The sequence below is a fragment of the Macaca fascicularis genome, chromosome 10, assembly GCF_037993035.2.
Source record: "Macaca fascicularis isolate 582-1 chromosome 10, T2T-MFA8v1.1".
NCBI classification, from domain to species: Eukaryota; Metazoa; Chordata; class Mammalia; order Primates; family Cercopithecidae; genus Macaca; species Macaca fascicularis.
Genome location: NC_088384.1, coordinates 27754640 through 27766911, shown reverse-complemented (window position 1 = coordinate 27766911; position 12272 = coordinate 27754640). Strand labels below are relative to the sequence as shown.

Below are 12272 nucleotides of genomic sequence, written 5' to 3'. Positions count from 1 at the left end.
CCGAGCTGGAGCAACTGGGACGCAATTGCTGAGCTCAGCCTGTGTCAGGTGCACAAGTGACCTCGCTTGGGAGGCAGTGCAGGGTAGTGGGCCCAGAGAGGGCTCTTCAGCTCCCAGTCATACAGCCAGGCTGGGAGAGGTACACACTCTGGTCCCTGATTCCCCATCAGCACTGGGTGGGCTGAGGATGGGGGTGGGGACCCAGGGTTGGGGAGAGGAAGGAACTGGGTACACGGGGAGAGCCAGGGACCAGAGGGCATCATGGAGATAAAGGGGCAGGGAAGCCCAGGAGGGCACATACCATGGTGGCACAGCAGGCAGACACAGACATACATGCCCATATGGCAGCATGCTCACACACACACACACAGGCTCACATGGGCAGCATGCTCAAACACACATGCACACATGGACAGCACACACAGGCACACATGACAAGCATGCTCACGCACATGCACACGTGAGCAGCACGCTTACACACATGCACACATGGACAGCACACATGCACCCGTGAGCAGCACACTCACACATGCACGCATACACACGAGCAGCATACACATGCACACATGGACAGCACATACACAAACACGTGTGCACATGGACAGCACATACACATGCACACGTGGGCCACACATTCTATACACACACGCATGCACATGGGAAGCATGCTCACACATGCACATGTGGGCAGCACATTCACACGTGTGTACATATGTGCATACCTGGGCAGCATGCTCACAGACCCATGTGGGCAGCACACACATGCACACATGCACACCTGGACAGCATACACACACATGTGCAGCACACATACACGAGGCAGCATGCTCACAGACACACGTGCGCACACACAGGACACTCAGAACAAGCCATGGGGCCTGCGGTGAGGACAGTGGGGGTACCGGGCAGGCAAAGCGGCTGCTGCAGAAATAATTAGTCCCTGGTAGACCTGGCTCACCTTCTCCAAAGCCAAAGGGTGGCTGCCAGCCCTCAGCTCAGGGGAAGGGCTCTGAGGCCCTGCCCCCACCTTGCAGTAATTCCTGGGACCTGCAGGGAGCGTCCCAAGCAGGGGCTGTGGGGTGCGGGACTAGGCCATGTGATCCCTGAGGCTGGGCTTGGCCGGGCATGCCTAGGCCCCTGCAAACCCCACACGTCTCCAGGTCCCCCAGCACAGCGGCAGCGCAGGGAGTGGAGACGTGAAAATGGGGAAGGAGGAGGCTGGAGGTGCAGGGCTGCCCTGTGTTCTCATTGGAGTGGGGGTAGGAACACTCCAGGCCTGGTTGGGGCCCTGTGAGGGTGTCGGGAACCCCCGGCCAGGCCTGGGTCGGATGCATCACTCCCTGGAGGAGGCAGCTGAGTCCTGGGATGCCAGACAGGCTGGTCCCAGGTCGCCAAGCTGACCAGGCCTCAGGCATATGGGCATCCACAGCTGTCTGGGGTCAGGCTGAGGGGCAGCTAGCAGGGTGCAGGAACTCCCAGACCCTCAGCTTGCACCGCAGAGAAGAGTAACTGCTCTGCTGTTAAAAGAGTTTATTTTGCTCTTCAAAATGCTAACAGCTGTGTACAGTCAGCGTGTGGGAGCTGCCCCCTGGGTGATGGACTCTGCCGATCCAGCCCTCCCTTGCCTTCCAGCGAGGAGGGGTCATCCCAGGCTTTGGGTCAGGATGGGCAGAGCAGACCACTGGGGGCCGGGCCATGATGTTCCTGGGCACTCCCCGTCCCCTCGGCTGCTGTCCTGGTTGCTGCCCTGGGAGAGAGCAAGGAAGAGGGGCCCTCTGAGGCTGATACGAGGTGGCATGGTGGTGTGAGGGGGTCAGGAGGGAGGACCACCGTGGGAGGCATGGGGTGCAGTGGGAAGGTCAGGGAGGCCTTCCGAGAAGGCTGGCAGGGGGCACTGCCCAGGGCCTGGAGAGTGTGCATAGCAGGGGGCAGGGTGGGGGTAGCCAACAAGGGCAAAGCCCAGTGGGTGTGGCGATGCCCTGGGGGATGGGCCCCAACGCCCCTGAACTGGTCCAGCTCTCTAGACCAGACTGGTATGCAATGTGGAGGCCGAACAACATTCCCCCTCAACTGTATGCATATACAGTAGGCGCTCAACAGACTCTTGCTGGGTCCGACAATAGCCTTAGACAGAGGACCAAGTCCTGGGCTGGGCGCACTCTGGGCTCCTGTGAGCCCCTGGGAGCCCTGAGCTGGTTTCTGAGTGCAGAGTGAGGGGTTGTCAAGGGTGGAACTCAGGCATGCAAAGGCCTGGAGGCCAGCGCAGGGGCAGGGCACCTGCCGCCTCGGGACACCGCCGAGGTTCAAAGCCACCTGCCGGTTCCCACCTGCCTGGCACCGGACCCTGTGGGGGTGGGGTAGCCAGATGGGGCAGCCCCTTGTCTCCCTGGAACCTGCACCCTCAGAGGCCCAGGATCCCTGGGGGAAGTTCTGGGGCTGGGGAGACGGCCCCTGGGGCAGGGCAGGGACAGACGGGCTGATTCTGTCTAGGATGGGGGGGCACACAAAGACTTCCTGAGGGGCACTTCAAGGCCACAGCATTCTATGTGGGACAGGGATATCAGTCAGAGGCACCCTGTGGAGACCCCCAGGTCCAGCGCCTGGTACTGTGTCTGAGAAGACAGTTGTTCCCTCGCAGGCCGCCAAGGCACCTCACAGTCCTGGCCTGAGTCATTGTGGGGCCCTGGGGGAGGAGGATCCTCTGGGAGGACACTGAGCCTGGACTTTGGGGTGAGAGACCCAGATTCCTCAGATGCTTGGGGCCTCAAGGCCCAACTTTCAGCCAAACAAAAGCTGGGGGCACAGGCGGGGGATCCCCCTCCAGGGAGGATGCAGAAGCTGAGCCAGGCTGGGCCGAAGCTCCTTACCTGATCTGGCGTCCTCCTGTGCAACGGCACGAGAGCCTCACGGCACAGCTGCTCTCTGTGACGCCCCCCGAGACACCCGGAGAATGTTCCCAATGACCACTGCTGCGCCACTGCCCGACCATGTCACGGATGCCCCTGCCAGGACTCAGGCAAAACCCAGCTGGCACTGGCACGGCCACCCAACAGCCCTGTAGGGCCCAGTGCTGGACCAGGGCCTTGTCTCCAGCCTCTCCCTCATGGGGTTTCGGCGCCTTTGGGGACCCTTGAGGGCCTTGCTGCACCTTCCCACCCACTCATCTCTGAACTCAGCCCTAGTGTGAACACTCACCCCGGGCTGAGCCAGCCCCACCAGCCACGTTCTGCAGCTCGAGAAAGGAACTGCCTTTTGCAGCTGGGATCTGCCCGAGCTTCAGCAGCAGCCTTCAATTATAATGCCGAGCAGCTGGCGAGTAACACAGCACGCAGCACCTAAGAGCCCGGGTGAGACCTGAGTGGGGCTGGGCTATGGGATCTCTGGCTTCTGGGTCTTTCTCACAATAGACCCTCCAGGCCACTCTCCCCCACACCCCTGGTTGCTGCACTGGGTTCAGGAGTCCACAGCCAGGTCAGCTGCTGCCAGGGTAGAAGGCCGGGACTGCAGACCCCGCCCAAGCCTGGGGTCAGCCTTCCTGGCAGCAGCACCATTTGCTGCTCGGGATCGGCCAGACCAGCTCCCTGCAGATGGGAGGGCTGTGAGGTGAGCACCAGCCAACCCCTGGAGGTTCCAGAAAATGCCAATGTGGGCACCAGGGAGCTTCCTTGGGCTGGCACGTCAGGGGAAGCCCACTGGGTCTGCTCAGTGCCCACAATGGGAGCTGGGGTCTCACCACACGGTGCTGCCCCAGGAGCTGCACCCCAGTGAGGGTCACTGGCTGGCCGAGGTGGGGGATCACTGAGGTCAGGAGTTTGAGACCAGCCTGGCTAACATAGTGAAACCCTGTCTCTACCAAAAATACAAAAATTAGTTGGGTGAGGTGGGAGGTGCCTGTAATCCCAGCTACTCAGGAGACTGAGGCAGGAGAATTGCATGAACCTGGGCAGAGGAAGTTGCAGTGAGCCGAGATCGCACCACTGCACTCCAGGATGGACAAGAGAGTGAGACTCCATCTCAAAAAAAAAAGACTGAGATGATCATCATATGCCAAAATGTTCACAGTGATCATCCTTTGCTGATGGAATTATGGTGGCTTTATGTCTTCACATGAGTTTGTATTTTCCACATTTTATACAATGACTATGAATTTAATAATTAGAAAAAAATATAGAGGCTGGGTGCAGTGGCTCACACCTATAATCCCAACACTTTGGGAGGCCAACGTGGGTGGATCATGAGGTCAGGAGTTCGAGAACAGCCTGGCTATCATGGTGAAACCCCGTCTCTACCAAAAATACAAATATTAGCCAGACGTGGTGGCGGGTGCCTGTAGTCTCAGCTACTTGGGAGACTGACGCAGGAGAGTTGCTTGAACCCAGGAGGTGGAGGTTGCAGTGAGCTGAGATCACACCGCTGCACTCTAGCCTGGGCAACAGAGCGATACTCTATCTCAAAAAAAAAAAAAAAAAAAAAAAAGAAAGAAAAAGAAAGGAAAAAAAAAATGTAAGGACTCCAGATAATTCATAGATGAGCTTAATTCTGCCCAAAGTGAGCTGGCATTAATGTGCTATAAAATACAAAGCAGGCAGGGCTCGGTGGCTCATACCTGTAATCCCAGCACTTTGGGAGGCCAAGATGGGTGGATCACCCGAGGTCAGGAGTTTGAGACCAGCCTAGCCAACATGGTGAAACCCCACCTCTACTAAAAATAGAAAAATTAGCCAGGTGTGGTGGCGGGCACCCATAGTCCCAGCTACCCAGGTGGCTGAGCGGGGAGAATCACTTGAATCCTGGAGGCAGAGGTTGCAGTGAGTCGAGACTGTAACACTGCACTCCAGCCTGGGCAAGAGTGAGACTGTGTTTTAAAAAAAATTTATATATATATATATAATTATATTATGTAATATATATAATTATATAATGTAATATATATAATTATATATATTATATTATGTAATATATATTACATAATTATATTATGTAATATATATAATTATATATATAATATATATATTTACTTTATGCAGCCTCATTATAGCAAACTAATCTAAAAAATACTAGTCATATATCAGAAAGCAGTAACTTTTTATCTCCATTAAGAATGGCAGGGTGGAACTCTTGGTCCTGCCTCTGATAACTGGGCAGTTGTGTGGACGGCTCAATCAGAGGCTATTCCATTTCTCTGTCTCCCTCTGCCCCATCCCTATCTCTGTCTCTCTCTGAGTCACTCTGTCTCTGTGAGTCTCTCTCTGCCTGTGCATTTGTGTGCATATGGGTCTCTCACCCACGCTCACCTGCTCAAGCTCCTTATCTTCAAATGCTCCATCACAAAGGTGGCCCCACCTCTCGGCAAATCAATGACCTTCATGGACCTCAGCGCCCGCATCAGGCCCGTGCCCTGGAGGGCCTCCAGGCTCGCCACCTCCCCGTCAAACATCTGCTGGGCCTGCATCCAGAACACAGCCATGAGCCTTGCCAGCCTTGTTGACTCAGCCAGGGCCTCTGCCCACTGGGCCCTTGACGGAAGCCACCATGTGCAAATCACAAGGACCTTCGGTCACTGATAGCCGGCTGGGAGCTGGCGTCCACCCGCAGAGGGCAGGGTGCAAGAGATATGCCCTATACTGGGTGTGAACTCATCATAAAATTCACCCTCTGAAAAAGTATACAATTTGATGCTTTATTAAATTGATACTGTGTGCAAGTTCTCTCTTGCTCATGGGCAGTTAATCCCCACTCCTATCTCCAGCCCTAAGCACTGCTGCTATGATATTCCATCTGCATAAATTTCCTGCTTCTTTAATAGAAATGGGATTATATATATACACATATATACACATATAAATATATACACACATATATATATTTGGAATCTGACTTCCTTCATTTAGCATACTATGTTTGAAGTTAATTGATGCTTTAGTACATGTTGGTCGTTCCTTCATAGTCTGCTATATTCATTCATACAGATAGTGTTTATTCATTTGTCAGTTAATGGAGAGTTAATTATTTTTTTTCTATGATGAGTAATGTAGCTTTGAGCATTCATATACAGTCATGTAATGCATAATAACATTTTGGTCATTATTATTTTTTTTGAGACCCAGGCTGGAGTGCAATGGCACAATCTCAGCTCACCAGAAACTCTGCCTCCCAGGTTTAAGCAATTCTCGTGACTCAACCTCCCAAGTAGCTGGGACAACCGGCACATGCCACCACGCCCGGATAATTTTTGTATTTTCAGTACAGACAGGGTTTTGCTGTGTTGGCCAGGCTAGTCTCAAACTCCTAGTTTCAGGTGATTCACCCACCTCTGCCTCCCAAAGTGCTGGGATGATAGCTGTGAACCACCATGCCCAACCAAATTTTTTTTAAGAAATAAGAGAACTATTTTCTAAATTTCCTTTGCCAACTTATATTCCTACCATGATGCATAGCACTAATGCTGTACAATGTATGGTAGGCCCCAACATGTAAGAAATGATGAAAGTAACACGTAAAGATTACCATAAAACAAAAGATTATCATTGTTGCTATCATCTTTATCAAATTCTCAAAACAATCTAAGAGTATATTTTTATATAAATGTGCTTGGCAACATAGCTGAAAAAAAGCATTATCAGTTACATACTTTTATCAGTAACAAAGACAGAAATTTGAAGGGGGAGAAACACTTGTACTCCCAACACAAGGTCAGAACTAACAGAAAAATTCTGCCAGTCACGTTGGACAATTTAATTGCCTGGGGCAGGGTTCTGCAGACAAACGAGCATCTATGGAGCACCTGAAGTAGGGGAATCAACAAGACTTGGGTTTCAAAAGTTACCTGGGTTTACAGTGTGAAACTTGGTTGGAGGACACACACCTTGCGTGAGCGAGGTGCCTCGGTGTGTGTGGACGTGTTGGAGGTACAGCATCATGGTGGCTTCCTCCAGAAAGGGACATTTGGGGTGGATTCATTCCATCTGGACAACACAGTATGGACATGAATGGAGGTGAAATGGACAGTAGCCGAGAGGATCAGTCCTGACAAGGGCCAAGGTGAAAAACCTGGGAAGCCCTTCAGGTGCAAAGTCTTCAGTTGAAAAAGGAAATACTGGACTTCACAGGAAATACTGAGATGGATCAGCAATGCACAGGAGACAGAATTGTTGACCCTGTGAAGTGAGTAGTGTGGATTCTGAAGTTTTCTCCTCTCTCCATTAATTTCTCTTCCAATGGAGACTACTTTGATGGTAAGCTTCCGAGATACCTTGAGCGATCAGATGAGCCTCGGCCCACTCTTGAAAGTAAAGGAAGGCTGCTAGCAAGACTGGCATCTGGGCTTGGCTGTGTGTGTTTTCTATTGTGGAAAAATATACTTAACACAATATTTATCATTTGAACCATTTAGCCAAAGTGTGCATGCAGTGGCATTCAATAGATTCACTTACTTACACTTTAGGCACAATAACAAGGCAGCAAAAGGCCGGTGGGTGATTAGTTCACCACACTTGTTGCAACTATTTGTTCTGCAGAGTTAAAACATACCAGCATTCAACCCATGTCTCCTCTCTTGAAATAAACTGTCCCCATTGCAGGGGGCCTAAATCTCCATTTACAGAACTCATTGACTATTTGCCTCTTCTAGAAGTCCCAGAATGTCAGACTTCTCATGGGAGTATAAGAAGTATGAGCTCCAGGGCTCTTCCCAGCCAGAGTCCACATATTTCCCCCCATGTTTTATGGGTGAAAAGGCCCTTTAGAACCCTAAATTCACCTGGTTTATACTTGTTGCTGGGCTCTGTCATTCTAGTCAAAATCTGGGAGGATGCCACCATATGTAGAGGAGGTCATGAGGGTTTCACCTCTAACATTCTGTAGATATGACCTGTTTATTCTGTCTACTGTGAGCGCCTGACTCTGAGTAGACTTGAGGTCCAAGGATTGTCATCGGCTTTGTTTAATAAATTATGCCAAGCCACAGGAAGAACAATGCACAAATGAGGTGTTTTGTATACGTGTGTTGAATGAATGAACACCAACTAGAGCCTCTCCAGATGTCTGAGTGGGCCTGTGGCTTCTATTTCAGCACCAAGGGACCCCTCTTCTGTCTGTGTCGAGAAGAGAAGCCAGAAGGAATCTGAGACATCCTTTAAAAATGTGGCCACAGATTTGCTTTCTATGCGCTTTTCCAAACACTGAAGGATATGGGCCATTGAGGCAGAATGCTGTGAGCTGCTTCGGTGAGGGGGAAGAGAAAAGTCATTAACATGAATCACGGCACCTAAAACAGAGCTGTTGGTTCAGGGTCCAAAGTATGATTCCTGCCTTATCACAGTTACAGGATTTGAGGGCTGGAAAAGGCCAAGAGATCCTAGACCTCCTCCGTCATCACAGACATGAAGCTGTGGAGGCTCCGGGTGAGGAGCGTTGAGGATAGAAGAGAATCTAAGGTCAGGCTGTTCCCTGAAAAGAGCACCGGGTCCTCCAGGGTGCACCTCCATGACCACTCTCCCCTTTCCTTTCCCAGCGCCACCCCATTTCTGCAAATGGATGCTCAGAAAATTACTTTGCACACTGAAGTCTCTGACCATGAAAGCAACAATCTGCGTGTCGTTTCTCTTTCATGTCTTTTTCCTCCTCTTTCTTCCTCATTTTCTAACTTCTCTCTTTCTTATTCATGATATCTTTGCAGCTCTCCCCTATTCCCTCTTTCCCTCTCTTAGGATCCTTGTCCTGAACTGCAGAGGTGAAGTGATGAGGTCCTGAGATAGGACCGTAGAGATGAGGGAGAATTGAGTTCGGAAGCTGGGCTTTAAATTGCCAGGAGCATCAGGGCCCAAGGTGCCGCCTCAATTCTAACCCTACCCTTTCTTTCCCCAAGGCCACCCCGTTATTATCACAGCTCTTATACCTGCCAAGGCATATGATATAGAAGATGAAGTTACAGATACAGAGAACAGCGATCTGCATGTCATTTTCTTTCCTACTAGTGTCTCTTTGATACTCTCTTTCCTCTGCATACATTCCTCTTGGTTGCTGTGCCCCATTCCCTCTTTCCTCTTTTAGGGTCATCATTGTGAAGGGCCTGGTCTCACCCAGGCAGCTGAGGTCCTTGGGTCTTCACTGTCTGTCTATGAAATCTCTCCCAGCCCTCCGCCCACTGTCTTGGCCCTCATGGTGGGATTTCCATGGGGTTGATGAAGACAGGACCACTGGCTGTTTAGGTGCAGCTGGGGAGACTGGTGAGAAAGAACAGTGCCATTGGGTTAGTGGAATGCACATTTGGTGACAGAGGGAAGGAGGCCCTGTGTGGTCCTCAGGAAGGATCATGGGCTGGGGGTATGAAGGCTGTGGTATGAAGCCCTGGTGTCTGACCCCAAGGTGCAGCACTGAATCCTGCTGAGCAGCCCTGAGTGTTCCAGGCAGGGAGCTGGGCTGGAGGTATGAAGGGCTGGGCTCACCATGGTGGAGGGACTCCTGGGAAATCTGGGTCTGCTCTGGGAACCCCCATCACAGGGTTTTTCCTGCACTGGGGCACTCTGGACATGTATGATTCTTCTCTTTCTTTCACAAGTCAAGAAATTCTCTTATTCTCCATCCAGGTCAAGACATGAAAGACATAATAGATGGAGAAGAGAGAGATGAAATGGGAGTGTGGAGCGGGCAGCATGATGAAGGGAAGCAAGCAAGTGCGTGCGGCCCTGTTCCTTCCCTCACTTTCTTACGGACACATCAGAAAAACCAACACATCCCAGGAGAACACGGAGCGGCAGCTTGTGGGTGGCCACACAGGTGCCTTGAGCACCCATGCAAGCCAGTGAAGGTGCCCTGAACTGTCCTCCCACCGCCCAGTGATTTCCCTGTTAAAAAGTACAGGCAAGTTTGGTTGGGTGATTAGAAAGAAAAAATGATCATTAGGGAAAACAAAGAGCTCCAGGACGCTGTCCATGGGATGTGCCGGTTCCTGACCCTATCCTGCTGAGGGTCCTGGTGGAGGGACAGGGTCACCTCTCCCACTCCTGTGTCATCAGACCTCCTGTTCTCTCAGGGCCCAGGTGCAGGGGACTCTACCTGTTCACCCTGGAGCCCTCCCCATTCCTCTGTTTCAGTATCCAGGGCTATTCAGTATCTCTGGAGGGCTGCCCATGTGAAGTTCTAGTTTATTTTGCTCCTTGCAGGACATTTACAGGCACTCTCTGTGGTCACACAACACCCTCAGCAGAGGTCCTGAGAGCAGCAACCAGGCTCAGTGCCCTGTGGATCTGACCCAGGGACATCAGCACCAGGTCACTTTAAGGCCCTGAGGAACCGTCTGGGTCCTGCACACCCAGCCAAGCAAAGCCCTCCTCCCTCCCTCTCTGGCCTCTCCAGTGACATGTGTCTGTGTTGCAGATCCCTGTCCCAACACCCAGGAAGGCCGTGACGTGCAGTTCTCACCTAGGCCCAGAGAGGATCTGGAGTGTGATTCGTTCTGGGGAGACTGATTCAGACAGGAGCCTGCTTCACCTCATTGAAGGGCAGTTAGTTTTTGAATATTATTGATTTGGGATTAGGTTTAGAATTATATTCTACATTTAATGTTGAACATTTTTACATTAAACAAAATCTATTGCTAGTTTTCAATAGATTCTATAAAATGTAAGATAAATATATAAATCTGAACAGCTGGCTAAACAAAGGCAGGCCCTGGTGAGCTGTTCTGGGCACTGCACTTTGTGAAGTGCTCCCATTTCTCTGGGGAAGCCCAATGCTCCCAGAGTTTCTCTCAGCACCTGGCCTGCCCTCAGACTCCCCTACAGAATCCCACAGCTCCTCTGTTGGCTTCTTCCAACTCTCCTGCTCTGCCACCTGCTTCTGAGGGTGCCGCCCTGCTCATTCTGTGCTAATGACGTGTAGTCTTGTGCTCAGAACACACATGGAGTAACTGGTTTAGTTGCTCGGTGTGATTCCCATCCCCAGCCACGGCAGGCTGCCAGGATGCTGGTGACGTTCTGTGTGTTTAAACATGTTTATAAGGAACTGTAAGACTGTACACTTAGTATCTGAGCACTGCACCATCCTTAAAACAAAACGTATCAACAGAAAAAAATGGCCACAACGCCAACTTCAGAGGCCAGCACAGTTTGGTTCCTCTGATTCCTAACAAATGTTTACGGGAGAAAGGCAGCCAGTCTCCTGCATACTCTTCCAGAGACGAGATGTGGAGACGCATCCAGGCTGCCTTCGTCAGATTAGGAGAATCTCGACACCACCGCAGCAGCGGATACAGCAGGGAGGGGCATCTCAGACCAAAGGTTCCTGAGTGTATCTGTCAAAATCTGGTATCAATCTTCAGCAGTCTCGATTCAGACATGCTCGGGACAAACAGCAACTGAAATCTCACGGTGGGATTTGCATGGGGTTGATGAGGACAGGACCACTGGCTGTTTGGGTGCAGCTGGGGAGAGTGGTGAGAAAGAACAGTGCCATCGGGTTAGTGGAATGCACATTTGGTGACAGAGGGAAGGAGGCCCTGCGTGGTCCTCGGGAAGGATCCTGGGCTGGGGGTATGAAGGCTGTGGCAATGGACAGACCCTCTAAGAGGAGTTGTACTCTGCCCCTGTCTTTTCAGAGGTCTGGTGGTGGGAGGAGGAGCTTGTAGAGACTAATTCTCGGTGAGAAATGATGTGAGCACGGAGGTGCACCCTCTGTGCTGGAGCAGCCACTGCCCCTTCTCAGTCAGGCCTGAGCCCAGGCTGCTCAGACAGCTGCTCAGCTCTTCAGTCCATGAGACCCTGGGAGGTTGTGGGCTTCACTCACCAAACCACCCGAGCAGCAACCCAGCCAGCCTCCTGTTCATAAGAGTTTATCAGTTTTGGTGAAACTAATTTTTTGTGATGCTGTCGTAAGGTTGCAGCTGGCTTGCAGCCATATCTGGCTTTAAGAAAGAAACCAGTTCCTCCACTTGTCCTGAGCTCTGAGGCAGTTGGGAGTCAAGCAGCCACTAGTTATTCAGGGCGGTCGCTGGAGCACCGGACACCTCACCTTGAGGCAGCCCACGCTGTGAAGGTGTTGGGGGAGGAGTGACACAGACTGGACATGCTGATCCTTCAAGGGGCCTCTGTTTGGGATCGGCTGCATCATATTTTGGGTCAGGGATTAAAATGCAGAGGCAGAAGGCTGGGTCAGGCACCTTCCACAGGACAGTAGCTCTTCCCAAAGCAATCCTGGAACAAGATTTGGGAAATGGAGTGAGGGAAGCCCTGGTTCAGGTGCCCAAGGCGAGACCCAGAGGGCTTCTGCTTGAT

General features: G+C 51.6%; 1 long non-coding RNA gene across 1 annotated transcript in view; it reads right to left on the bottom strand.

Moving 5' to 3' along the window:
* Positions 1–6524: 6524 nt before the first annotated feature.
* The window catches only part of LOC102144057 (uncharacterized), a 69164-nt gene continuing 63416 nt past the window's right edge, over positions 6525–12272 (bottom strand). The window contains exon 6 of the long non-coding RNA XR_010578427.2: positions 6525–12191. This is a non-coding gene — a long non-coding RNA (uncharacterized lncRNA). The remainder of the gene's footprint in view (positions 12192–12272) is intronic.